General features: G+C 64.6%; 10 non-coding genes across 10 annotated transcripts; 6 read left to right on the top strand and 4 right to left on the bottom strand.

Annotated features, from left to right (window-relative positions):
• Positions 1 to 137: 137 nt before the first annotated feature.
• Positions 138 to 208, bottom strand: TRNAG-GCC (transfer RNA glycine (anticodon GCC)). The gene has a single exon. It is a non-coding gene; the product is annotated as a tRNA-Gly (tRNA).
• A 1,139-nt stretch (positions 209 to 1,347) lies between these two features.
• TRNAL-CAG (transfer RNA leucine (anticodon CAG)) lies at positions 1,348 to 1,430 on the bottom strand. Its single transcript has one exon. It is a non-coding gene; the product is annotated as a tRNA-Leu (tRNA).
• A 571-nt stretch (positions 1,431 to 2,001) lies between these two features.
• On the top strand, positions 2,002 to 2,073 carry TRNAD-GUC (transfer RNA aspartic acid (anticodon GUC)). The gene has a single exon. It is a non-coding gene; the product is annotated as a tRNA-Asp (tRNA).
• Positions 2,074 to 2,917: 844 nt separating this feature from the next.
• TRNAG-UCC (transfer RNA glycine (anticodon UCC)) lies at positions 2,918 to 2,989 on the top strand. Its single transcript has one exon. It is a non-coding gene; the product is annotated as a tRNA-Gly (tRNA).
• Positions 2,990 to 3,271: 282 nt separating this feature from the next.
• Positions 3,272 to 3,343, top strand: TRNAE-CUC (transfer RNA glutamic acid (anticodon CUC)). Its single transcript has one exon. It is a non-coding gene; the product is annotated as a tRNA-Glu (tRNA).
• A 4,362-nt stretch (positions 3,344 to 7,705) lies between these two features.
• On the bottom strand, positions 7,706 to 7,776 carry TRNAG-GCC (transfer RNA glycine (anticodon GCC)). Its single transcript has one exon. It is a non-coding gene; the product is annotated as a tRNA-Gly (tRNA).
• Positions 7,777 to 8,915: 1,139 nt separating this feature from the next.
• On the bottom strand, positions 8,916 to 8,998 carry TRNAL-CAG (transfer RNA leucine (anticodon CAG)). The gene has a single exon. It is a non-coding gene; the product is annotated as a tRNA-Leu (tRNA).
• Positions 8,999 to 9,569: 571 nt separating this feature from the next.
• On the top strand, positions 9,570 to 9,641 carry TRNAD-GUC (transfer RNA aspartic acid (anticodon GUC)). Its single transcript has one exon. It is a non-coding gene; the product is annotated as a tRNA-Asp (tRNA).
• An 844-nt stretch (positions 9,642 to 10,485) lies between these two features.
• Positions 10,486 to 10,557, top strand: TRNAG-UCC (transfer RNA glycine (anticodon UCC)). Its single transcript has one exon. It is a non-coding gene; the product is annotated as a tRNA-Gly (tRNA).
• A 282-nt stretch (positions 10,558 to 10,839) lies between these two features.
• Positions 10,840 to 10,911, top strand: TRNAE-CUC (transfer RNA glutamic acid (anticodon CUC)). Its single transcript has one exon. It is a non-coding gene; the product is annotated as a tRNA-Glu (tRNA).
• Positions 10,912 to 12,501: the final 1,590 nt, after the last annotated feature.

Genomic DNA, 12,501 nt, shown 5'->3' on the forward strand with positions numbered 1-12,501 from the left:
GGGCGTCTGCGTGGGAAGGACAGGGGCCGGAAGGTGCGGTGGTGAGCGAGCTGTTGCAGGACCGGTGCCTTGAGTGTGGCAGCTGGGAAACCCAGCTCCGCTTTGGGGCTGCGGGCACCAAAAGGGGACGCTGCGTCTGCATGGGCCGGGAATCGAACCCGGGCCTCCCGCGTGGCAGGCGAGAATTCTACCACTGAACCACCCATGCATGCACCGATGGCCGCCGGTGCCCGCCGCTGCCCCAGCGGCGCCCAACGCTGCCCCAGCGGCGCTCGCCGCCAACCGCCGGACCCTGGTCACTGGTCGCCCCGTGGGCATGGGCTCCATTTGAGCAAGAGGCCGACGGGCCACCTGAATGAGAGGCTCCGGGCACTCTGGCGACCCCAGGGCGCGAGGCGGTCGGAAGCACCGAAGGATGGAGGGACGCAGGCGGGCTCGGCCCGTCCTGCGCTTTCTCTGCCGTCCACGGGCTCGGCCCGTCCTGCGCTTTCTCTGCCGTCCACGGAGCCGATTGACTGTCGGTGTCGCCAGGCGAAGCCAGGAGGCGAACCGGCCTGGCCCGCGCCCGAATCCCGGTCAGGGCAGGCGAGGCGTGGCCGCTGCGGCTGAGCACCGACGTTCCTCTCAGCCGCCGCCCGGCTCCGACGCAGGCAGGCAGGCAGGCAGGTGTGGTCCGGCCAGGGTCCCAAGGCGAAAAAGCACCGAGGGCACGCACCACAGGCCGGCAAGACGCTGTCGGCGGCCACCTCGCTGTGGCTGTGGAGGGAATGGAATGGGCAGGCAGGCCGTTGGGTCTGGCGGGAAGGACAGGATGTTGGAAAGAGGGAGAGCTGCTGCTGGCGGAAGTGGAAGAAAGGCTGTGAGAACGAGTCCGCTGTTCACCAGGCAGAAGTCGGAGGGCGGGCGAGGCGTGGAGGGCTTTCCACACGCGGCCGTTCTGCGTGTGGCGGTGGGGGCGGGGTGGAGCGGGGGAGAGGCCGTGGGGGGGAGGGGCGAAGGCAGGCAGGCAGGCCGGAAGACCAGCAGCAGCAGCAGCAGCCGCCAGCAGGTGAGGAAAGATGTGCTGCGAAGGACTGAAGGGCTTCCTGGTGTGGGTGCAGGTAGGAAGGGGCGTAGGAGCTGGCGGGGAGGGCGTTTGTCCGGAAAGCCCGTGGCCGGAGGGGTTCGTAGCGGGCCGTTTCTGCCAGGCCCGCGGCCGTGGCTGAGAAGGTCCCGCGTCTGAGAGGCGTGGATGTCCGGGCCGCAGTTTGGAGAGGCGGCAAGAGTGCAAGGCGCGAACGGACTGGAAGGCAGTAAAGCGCTGCCATAGGGCCGGGTGCGTTTGTCGGGCGGGCCAAAAGGCTGGCTTGTCAGGAGTGGGATTCGAACCCACGCCTCCAGGGGAGACTGCGACCTGAACGCAGCGCCTTAGACCGCTCGGCCATCCTGACGGCGGGCCTGGGCGTGCGCGTGGCCGCTCGGCTGGCTGGGACCCGACGCGACGCGCAGCCCGGTGCCCTTGGCGGGACGCGGTGCTCCGCGCCAGGCGCGCGGCCGTGTGGGGGAGCGACGGAGCGGGCGCGCGGCGGCCGACGGGGAGCAAGGCCAGACGACGCGCCTGGCTCCGCCGCGCTGGCGCCCTCGCCCAGCCCTGGCCCCGGACGGAGCCGGGCCGCGTCTTGCCAGCCCCTGCCGCCGGCCCCCACCCGCGCCTCTCCTCGCCGGCCGTGGCCAGGCGCGCACCCACCCCCTCCTCGCAGCCTTGCTTTCGGTCTCGGGCCCCCTCCTCCCGGCGCGATCCCCGCGTCGGAGGCAATAGGCAGCGCGCACTGGGAGCTTTCAGCGCCACTTGGGTCCGGGTCCCTGTCGGGTCGGGGGCTGCTGCTTTGGAGGACGCGGTTGGTGTGGCGTTGGGTCGGCTCGGGCACGTGCCGGGCGCCCGTGGTGGGCCGGGGCCGGAGGGCGGGGGGAGGCGTCGGCCGGCAGCCCGAGAGCGTCCGGGCGCGGGGGCGGTGGCCGCCGTCCTCGTTAGTATAGTGGTGAGTATCCCCGCCTGTCACGCGGGAGACCGGGGTTCGATTCCCCGACGGGGAGGCAACACGCCCCCTTTTGGTGGCTGGCGCCGCTCTCTGTCCCGCCGCCTATCTCCCAAGGACCCTGCTTGTCCGCCCTGTGCCCTCCGTCCTCCAGCGAGGCGCAGGGCCCCAGCGCGTGCCCAGCCTGCCCACCCTCGACCCCCTCCAGCCCTCCAGCCCTTCCTCGTCGCCGGGCACTCAGTCGCCACGGCCGAGCGACGGCCTCCTCTGGACACCACAAGCTCTCGATGACGTTGCGGCCCGCCCAAAGTGGCTGTCTCCGTGGGCTCCTTGCGTCGCGACGCAAGGCTGCGCAGCTATGCACAGCTGCATAGGTGCCCAGCTGCCGGGACGGGTGGGAGGCGGATGAGTGCCGTCCCCTGTCGGTGCGGGAAGTGGCCTGGCCAGGCGCCGGGTGGAGAAGGGCTTTGGCGAGCCGGGGTGCTGGAAGATGCGTGCGCCGGGGGCGGGGGCGGGCCGCGGCGTGGAGCCGAGGGACCTGGAGCAGCAAGGCAGCGAGAGCGCCACCCTGAGGCGATCGGGCGGGTGGTCTAGGGCAGCTTCGTGGGGCTGGCGCGGGTGGGGCGCCGGGGGGCCTTGGTGGCGTCTGTGACGTCACAGAGCTGCGGGCCGGCGTGGCGTCGGGGCAGGGCTGCTCCAAGCGGCGGCGGCGGCGGCTGAGGAGGAGGAGGAGGACGAGGAAGAGAAAGGGGAGCAGAAGGAGGAAGAGAAGGAGGAGGAGTCGGAAGAGAAGGAGTCGGAGGAGGAGGAGGAGGAGGAGGAGGAGGGGGAGGAGGAAGCGGCGACGAGAGTGCGCTCGGGCGAGCCCGGTGCCGGCGTCTCGGGGCGGCCCGGGCTGTGCAGCGTTGGTGGTATAGTGGTGAGCATAGCTGCCTTCCAAGCAGTTGACCCGGGTTCGATTCCCGGCCAACGCAGCGGGCTGACCTTTTGCCGCGCTGCGCGGGCGGCCGGCCGGCCGGCCGGGGCCCTGTGAGGGAGAGCTGGGAGCAGGGAGCCCGGTGGCCCTAGCGGCTCTTCTTGTGTGTGCGAGAAGCAGGCGCGCAGTGTTCTGAGGGTGCTGCGAGCAGGAAGGACGGGAGGACACGTGGATTGCCAGGGGCGGCGTGTGGCTGCACTTGGAAAGGCCGGGTCTTGGCGCCAAGGTGGCGCCGAGCGGCTGCTATGGGTCGAGCAGGAGCCGTGGTAGAGCCCGACGCTCCCTGGTGGTCTAGTGGTTAGGATTCGGCGCTCTCACCGCCGCGGCCCGGGTTCGATTCCCGGTCAGGGAAGCCTTTCTTCTTCCTCTCTACCTCACACCGTCCACATCCCACTTTTAGGCCACGCTTGCTCCGCGGCCTCGGCGTCGCGCCCTGCCCGACAACAGCCGCCCGGTGCCCTGCACCTGCAGCCCAAGCCCTGCCAGGCAACGTCCACCCTCCCTGCCCGGCCAGACCTTTTGGCCGCACTGGCGCGCGCCCACTCGAGGCCTTCGACGTCCCGTGTCTTCGTTTTCACACGCTTGCCTCAGCCCCAAACACGAATGGCCGGGGCGGCGCCTCTCCCCGCCGAGGCTGTGGCCACGAGCAAACGCCCCCGCCGGTGTTTGGACTCTCCAGCAGCACTGCTTCTCCCCCACGGCGACAGCGGCGGCGGCACCGACGGCGCTGTCACACGCGGTGCCTTCTGACAGCGCCGGATCCCCTGTGGAAAGGAGCACCGGTGGGCAGACGGGTGCTTCGCAACACCGCAGCAGGTTTCCTGAACGCCCTTGCCGGTGCCTTGGGGGTGGCTGACAGTGTGGGATGAAGGTGTTTGTGGCCGTGGTCGGTGGCCACCCCACGCGGGCTAGGGAACGGAGCAGAACGAGCCCATGGAGAGAGGGCGGCGGTGGGCCGCGTGCTGGGAGGTGCGAGGAAGGACCTGGGGTGTCTGGCTGGAGCGCGGGCAGGAGCGAGAGGTGTTGGGCTGGCGGGGACCTGGCCCGGGAGAGCGGCTGGCCGCTCAGGCAGGGGCTCAGCAGAAGCTTGGTGTGGTGGGGGCACCTGGCCCGGCACGTGTGTGCGGGTGGGTCAGATCAGGGGGCGGGGTGGGCCTGGAGTAGGAGTGAGTCTGAGGAGCGCTGGCAGAAGTGAGACTTCCGGGCAGGACATTTGACAGTCGGGCCTGGGATACAAGGGGCAGGTGGCGGGGAGAGGGGTCCGAGCCTCCGGGCTGGGGGGAAGGGCGGGGTGTGTGAACGGGCTGTGGGGCGTGGAAGATGGTGGGAGAGGACCCCTTCGCGGTGGGGTGGCGGGTGAGCGCCCCAGACTGGTGTGCTGTGCGGCAAGGTGGTCAGGCCAAGCAATGGGTTGTTACTGGGGGCGGTGGGTAGGAGGCGGGCAAGAGAACAACAGAAACGGAGCGCGCCACAGGGGCTAGGCGGGGTCCGAATCGGGTGGGGGCATTCTACTGCCCCAGAGACACACATCACCTCTCATCGGGAGAAACCATCCAGTCTCAGGTGTGTGTGGTGGCGGGGGTCGGGGGAGGAGGGGTTGAGGTTGAAAGAGGCCAAGGGAGAGGTCCCGTCTGATCCAGCAATCCCACTCCTGGGTGCGTAGCCGGAAATGGCGAAACAAGAGTTCAGAAAGGCACAAGCACCTCCATGTTCACAGCGGCACTATTTGCACTAGCCAAGACGTGGAAAAAACCCAAGTGCCCGTCAACGGGTGGCCAGTACAAGAAGAGGTCGTATCTATGTAGTACGAGCTATCACTCAGCCGTCAATAAAAAAGAATGAACTATTGCCATTTGCTGCCACAAGACTGCTCCCCGAGAATATTACGCTTCGTGAAGTATGTCCGACAGAGAAACACAAAGATACGTGGAATCTCAAAAGTACTACCACTGAATCTGTGTGCGAAACAGAAACAGGCTCACAGACCTGGAAAACACAGTGATGGTTACCCGAGGGAAAAAGGAGGGGTGGAGGGATAAATTAGGAGCTCGATGAACCGATACACAGTACTTCATATAAAGGAGATAAGCAGCAAGGATTTACAGAATAACACAGGGAATGATATTCAATATCCTGCAATAACCTATACTGGAAATCAATCTGAAACAATATTAGACATGGAAAACAGTATCCCCTTTGCTGTACACCTGAAACTAACTCAATGTGGTTAATCAACTCTTCTTCCTAAACCACAAGTACTAGTCCTTAAAAGTAAGTAAGTAAATAAATAAATATATAAATAAATAAATAGGAGGAACTGAGCCATCAGATGATCCAGCAATCCCCGTCGTGGGTACACAGCCGCCAAAGAGAAAAACTGTTGTTTGGAGAGATCCACGCACCCCCGTGTTTGTAGCTGCGCTACGTGCCACAGCCAAGACACAGAAAAAACCCATGTGCCCATCAGCAGTCGGCTGAGAGAAAAGGATGTGGTATATATGTACTGTGGAGTATTACTCAGCCATTTCAGAAAATGAAATATTGCCATTTGCCACAATAAGGATGGTCCTAGAGACCATTACACTTGGTGAAGTAAGTCTGACAGAGAAGCACAAAGATACGTGGAATCTAAAACGTAATAGAAAAGAATGTATGTGCAAAAGAGAAACAGACTCCCAGACAGAGAAAACACACTGATGGTTACCCGAGGAGAAAGGCAGGGGTGGAGACATAAATTAGGAGCTGCGATGAACAGATACACCGTACTTCATATAAAAGACATAAGCAGGGGGCTTCCCTGGTGGCGCAGTGGTTGAGAGTCCGCCTGCCGATGCAGGGGACACGGGTTCGTGCCCCGCTCCGGGAAGATCCCACATGCCGCGGAGCGGCTGGGCCCGTGAGCCATGGCCGCTGAGCCTGCGCGTCCGGAGCCTGTGCTCCGCAACGGGAGAGGCCACAGCAGTGAGAGGCCCGCGTACTGCAAAAAAAAAAAAAAAAAAAAAAACACATAAGCAACAAGGATTTCCAGTATAACACAGGGAATGATATTCAATATCGTGTAGTAAGCTATCATGGAAAGCAATCTGAAACGTTATTAGACATGGGAAACAGTATCTGCTTTGCTGTGCACCTGAAACTAACTCAATATTGTTAATCAACTTTTCTTCCAAAATTACAGCTAGTCGTTCTTATAAGTAAGTAAGTAAATGAATAAATAAATATTAAATGCATAAATAAAAACAACACACTAAAGAAATAGGTGAAATAGGGGCTCTCATATGATCCAGCAATCCCCATCGCGGGTACACATCGGCAGAGGAGAGAAACTGTCATTTGAAGAGATCCATGCACCCCCATGTTCACGGCAGCACTACGGGCCACAGCCAAGACATGGACAAAACCCAAGTGCCCATCAGCCGATGGCTGGCACGGGAAGACGTGATATATATGTACTGTGGAATATTACTCAGCCATACAAAAGAGTGAGATACTGCCATTTGCACCAAGAAGGAGGGACCTAGAGTATATTACACTTAGCGACGTAAGTCAGGCAGAGAAGCACAAAGATACGGGGACTCTAAAGCGTACTACAAACGAACGTATGTGCCAAAGAGAGAGACACACAGACATAGAAAACACACTGTTCGTTACCCAAGGGGAAAGTGTAGGGCAGGGGAAATTCCGGAGCTGTGATTAACAGAGAGGAAATACTATACATAAAGCACACAAGCAACAAGGATTTACCGTACAGCACAGGGAACTGTATTCATGTGTCGTGATAACGTATAACGGAAAATAACCTGGAAAAGGACATATAACTGAATCACTTTGCTGTACACCTGAAAGTAACACAAAGTTTAAACCAACCATACTGCTACGAAAAGGAGAAGAAGACGAAGGGGAAAACAAGAGGGCAACGGGACAGAGGCAAGGGCAGGATCCTTGACAACGTAGGATTTGGAAAGGATCGGGGCGGGGGGGGGAAGTGGCGAGATAGGAGGTGGGAGGAGGGTGTTTGTGGGAATAGGCAGGAGGCTGAGGTGGTGGTGCTGGGGGGTGCTGTCCCGAGGGCTGATGCTGTTGGTGGGAGCAGAGGTTCAGGGGAGGGGGTGGTGTTTGTCGTGCTGATGGTGCTGGTGGCAGTAGCGGTGGAGGAGCGGGCCGGTGTTGGAAACGTGTTTCTGTTGAGGGTCAAAACGTGAATCTAGAGTGTAGTCTGCGATGATAGTGTGGACTTCTTTGGAACTCCTCGTGCAAGTGAGCGCTTTTGGGACTCTAGGAAACTGGGATGTATCGCTCCCAGAGGTGGCGACTTGCTTGCTGCTGGTTGTGCAAAGATAGTATAATTTTCGGAGTGAGGGCAGAGTGAGGCAGAGAGCTTGGACACGTGGCGAAAGGTGAAGAGGTTGGGCTGTGCGGGTGCCAGTGTGGGGTGTTCCTTACAGTGACAAGCGGGACACAAGGGGGGTCGGGGTCAGGAAGAGAACAAGGACAAGGAAGGGGTCTGGGCGAAAGAGTGGCTGAGCCCGCGAGGTGTCAGGTCCTGGAGGCCTGGCTCCCGGGTGTGTGTGGGGTGGGGGCGTCTGCGTGGGAAGGACAGGGGCCGGAAGGTGCGGTGGTGAGCGAGCTGTTGCAGGACCGGTGCCTTGAGTGTGGCAGCTGGGAAACCCAGCTCCGCTTTGGGGCTGCGGGCACCAAAAGGGGACGCTGCGTCTGCATGGGCCGGGAATCGAACCCGGGCCTCCCGCGTGGCAGGCGAGAATTCTACCACTGAACCACCCATGCATGCACCGATGGCCGCCGGTGCCCGCCGCTGCCCCAGCGGCGCCCAACGCTGCCCCAGCGGCGCTCGCCGCCAACCGCCGGACCCTGGTCACTGGTCGCCCCGTGGGCATGGGCTCCATTTGAGCAAGAGGCCGACGGGCCACCTGAATGAGAGGCTCCGGGCACTCTGGCGACCCCAGGGCGCGAGGCGGTCGGAAGCACCGAAGGATGGAGGGACGCAGGCGGGCTCGGCCCGTCCTGCGCTTTCTCTGCCGTCCACGGGCTCGGCCCGTCCTGCGCTTTCTCTGCCGTCCACGGAGCCGATTGACTGTCGGTGTCGCCAGGCGAAGCCAGGAGGCGAACCGGCCTGGCCCGCGCCCGAATCCCGGTCAGGGCAGGCGAGGCGTGGCCGCTGCGGCTGAGCACCGACGTTCCTCTCAGCCGCCGCCCGGCTCCGACGCAGGCAGGCAGGCAGGCAGGTGTGGTCCGGCCAGGGTCCCAAGGCGAAAAAGCACCGAGGGCACGCACCACAGGCCGGCAAGACGCTGTCGGCGGCCACCTCGCTGTGGCTGTGGAGGGAATGGAATGGGCAGGCAGGCCGTTGGGTCTGGCGGGAAGGACAGGATGTTGGAAAGAGGGAGAGCTGCTGCTGGCGGAAGTGGAAGAAAGGCTGTGAGAACGAGTCCGCTGTTCACCAGGCAGAAGTCGGAGGGCGGGCGAGGCGTGGAGGGCTTTCCACACGCGGCCGTTCTGCGTGTGGCGGTGGGGGCGGGGTGGAGCGGGGGAGAGGCCGTGGGGGGGAGGGGCGAAGGCAGGCAGGCAGGCAGGAAGACCAGCAGCAGCAGCAGCAGCCGCCAGCAGGTGAGGAAAGATGTGCTGCGAAGGACTGAAGGGCTTCCTGGTGTGGGTGCAGGTAGGAAGGGGCGTAGGAGCTGGCGGGGAGGGCGTTTGTCCGGAAAGCCCGTGGCCGGAGGGGTTCGTAGCGGGCCGTTTCTGCCAGGCCCGCGGCCGTGGCTGAGAAGGTCCCGCGTCTGAGAGGCGTGCATGTCCGGGCCGCAGTTTGGAGAGGCGGCAAGAGTGCAAGGCGCGAACGGACTGGAAGGCAGTAAAGCGCTGCCATAGGGCCGGGTGCGTTTGTCGGGCGGGCCAAAAGGCTGGCTTGTCAGGAGTGGGATTCGAACCCACGCCTCCAGGGGAGACTGCGACCTGAACGCAGCGCCTTAGACCGCTCGGCCATCCTGACGGCGGGCCTGGGCGTGCGCGTGGCCGCTCGGCTGGCTGGGACCCGACGCGACGCGCAGCCCGGTGCCCTTGGCGGGACGCGGTGCTCCGCGCCAGGCGCGCGGCCGTGTGGGGGAGCGACGGAGCGGGCGCGCGGCGGCCGACGGGGAGCAAGGCCAGACGACGCGCCTGGCTCCGCCGCGCTGGCGCCCTCGCCCAGCCCTGGCCCCGGACGGAGCCGGGCCGCGTCTTGCCAGCCCCTGCCGCCGGCCCCCACCCGCGCCTCTCCTCGCCGGCCGTGGCCAGGCGCGCACCCACCCCCTCCTCGCAGCCTTGCTTTCGGTCTCGGGCCCCCTCCTCCCGGCGCGATCCCCGCGTCGGAGGCAATAGGCAGCGCGCACTGGGAGCTTTCAGCGCCACTTGGGTCCGGGTCCCTGTCGGGTCGGGGGCTGCTGCTTTGGAGGACGCGGTTGGTGTGGCGTTGGGTCGGCTCGGGCACGTGCCGGGCGCCCGTGGTGGGCCGGGGCCGGAGGGCGGGGGGAGGCGTCGGCCGGCAGCCCGAGAGCGTCCGGGCGCGGGGGCGGTGGCCGCCGTCCTCGTTAGTATAGTGGTGAGTATCCCCGCCTGTCACGCGGGAGACCGGGGTTCGATTCCCCGACGGGGAGGCAACACGCCCCCTTTTGGTGGCTGGCGCCGCTCTCTGTCCCGCCGCCTATCTCCCAAGGACCCTGCTTGTCCGCCCTGTGCCCTCCGTCCTCCAGCGAGGCGCAGGGCCCCAGCGCGTGCCCAGCCTGCCCACCCTCGACCCCCTCCAGCCCTCCAGCCCTTCCTCGTCGCCGGGCACTCAGTCGCCACGGCCGAGCGACGGCCTCCTCTGGACACCACAAGCTCTCGATGACGTTGCGGCCCGCCCAAAGTGGCTGTCTCCGTGGGCTCCTTGCGTCGCGACGCAAGGCTGCGCAGCTATGCACAGCTGCATAGGTGCCCAGCTGCCGGGACGGGTGGGAGGCGGATGAGTGCCGTCCCCTGTCGGTGCGGGAAGTGGCCTGGCCAGGCGCCGGGTGGAGAAGGGCTTTGGCGAGCCGGGGTGCTGGAAGATGCGTGCGCCGGGGGCGGGGGCGGGCCGCGGCGTGGAGCCGAGGGACCTGGAGCAGCAAGGCAGCGAGAGCGCCACCCTGAGGCGATCGGGCGGGTGGTCTAGGGCAGCTTCGTGGGGCTGGCGCGGGTGGGGCGCCGGGGGGCCTTGGTGGTGTCTGTGACGTCACAGAGCTGCGGGCCGGCGTGGCGTCGGGGCAGGGCTGCTCCAAGCGGCGGCGGCGGCGGCTGAGGAGGAGGAGGAGGACGAGGAAGAGAAAGGGGAGCAGAAGGAGGAAGAGAAGGAGGAGGAGTCGGAAGAGAAGGAGTCGGAGGAGGAGGAGGAGGAGGAGGAGGAGGGGGAGGAGGAAGCGGCGACGAGAGTGCGCTCGGGCGAGCCCGGTGCCGGCGTCTCGGGGCGGCCCGGGCTGTGCAGCGTTGGTGGTATAGTGGTGAGCATAGCTGCCTTCCAAGCAGTTGACCCGGGTTCGATTCCCGGCCAACGCAGCGGGCTGACCTTTTGCCGCGCTGCGCGGGCGGCCGGCCGGCCGGCCGGGGCCCTGTGAGGGAGAGCTGGGAGCAGGGAGCCCGGTGGCCCTAGCGGCTCTTCTTGTGTGTGCGAGAAGCAGGCGCGCAGTGTTCTGAGGGTGCTGCGAGCAGGAAGGACGGGAGGACACGTGGATTGCCAGGGGCGGCGTGTGGCTGCACTTGGAAAGGCCGGGTCTTGGCGCCAAGGTGGCGCCGAGCGGCTGCTATGGGTCGAGCAGGAGCCGTGGTAGAGCCCGACGCTCCCTGGTGGTCTAGTGGTTAGGATTCGGCGCTCTCACCGCCGCGGCCCGGGTTCGATTCCCGGTCAGGGAAGCCTTTCTTCTTCCTCTCTACCTCACACCGTCCACATCCCACTTTTAGGCCACGCTTGCTCCGCGGCCTCGGCGTCGCGCCCTGCCCGACAACAGCCGCCCGGTGCCCTGCACCTGCAGCCCAAGCCCTGCCAGGCAACGTCCACCCTCCCTGCCCGGCCAGACCTTTTGGCCGCACTGGCGCGCGCCCACTCGAGGCCTTCGACGTCCCGTGTCTTCGTTTTCACACGCTTGCCTCAGCCCCAAACACGAATGGCCGGGGCGGCGCCTCTCCCCGCCGAGGCTGTGGCCACGAGCAAACGCCCCCGCCGGTGTTTGGACTCTCCAGCAGCACTGCTTCTCCCCCACGGCGACAGCGGCGGCGGCACCGACGGCGCTGTCACACGCGGTGCCTTCTGACAGCGCCGGATCCCCTGTGGAAAGGAGCACCGGTGGGCAGACGGGTGCTTCGCAACACCGCAGCAGGTTTCCTGAACGCCCTTGCCGGTGCCTTGGGGGTGGCTGACAGTGTGGGATGAAGGTGTTTGTGGCCGTGGTCGGTGGCCACCCCACGCGGGCTAGGGAACGGAGCAGAACGAGCCCATGGAGAGAGGGCGGCGGTGGGCCGCGTGCTGGGAGGTGCGAGGAAGGACCTGGGGTGTCTGGCTGGAGCGCGGGCAGGAGCGAGAGGTGTTGGGCTGGCGGGGACCTGGCCCGGGAGAGCGGCTGGCCGCTCAGGCAGGGGCTCAGCAGAAGCTTGGTGTGGTGGGGGCACCTGGCCCGGCACGTGTGTGCGGGTGGGTCAGATCAGGGGGCGGGGTGGGCCTGGAGTAGGAGTGAGTCTGAGGAGCGCTGGCAGAAGTGAGACTTCCGGGCAGGACATTTGACAGTCGGGCCTGGGATACAAGGGGCAGGTGGCGGGGAGAGGGGTCCGAGCCTCCGGGCTGGGGGGAAGGGCGGGGTGTGTGAACGGGCTGTGGGGCGTGGAAGATGGTGGGAGAGGACCCCTTCGCGGTGGGGTGGCGGGTGAGCGCCCCAGACTGGTGTGCTGTGCGGCAAGGTGGTCAGGCCAAGCAATGGGTTGTTACTGGGGGCGGTGGGTAGGAGGCGGGCAAGAGAACAACAGAAACGGAGCGCGCCACAGGGGCTAGGCGGGGTCCGAATCGGGTGGGGGCATTCTACTGCCCCAGAGACACACATCACCTCTCATCGGGAGAAACCATCCAGTCTCAGGTGTGTGTGGTGGCGGGGGTCGGGGGAGGAGGGGTTGAGGTTGAAAGAGGCCAAGGGAGAGGTCCCGTCTGATCCAGCAATCCCACTCCTGGGTGCGTAGCCGGAAATGGCGAAACAAGAGTTCAGAAAGGCACAAGCACCTCCATGTTCACAGCGGCACTATTTGCACTAGCCAAGACGTGGAAAAAACCCAAGTGCCCGTCAACGGGTGGCCAGTACAAGAAGAGGTCGTATCTATGTAGTACGAGCTATCACTCAGCCGTCAATAAAAAAGAATGAACTATTGCCATTTGCTGCCACAAGACTGCTCCCCGAGAATATTACGCTTCGTGAAGTATGTCCGACAGAGAAACACAAAGATACGTGGAATCTCAAAAGT

This window comes from Orcinus orca, chromosome 1 (genome assembly GCF_937001465.1).
Source record: "Orcinus orca chromosome 1, mOrcOrc1.1, whole genome shotgun sequence".
NCBI classification, from domain to species: Eukaryota; Metazoa; Chordata; class Mammalia; order Artiodactyla; family Delphinidae; genus Orcinus; species Orcinus orca.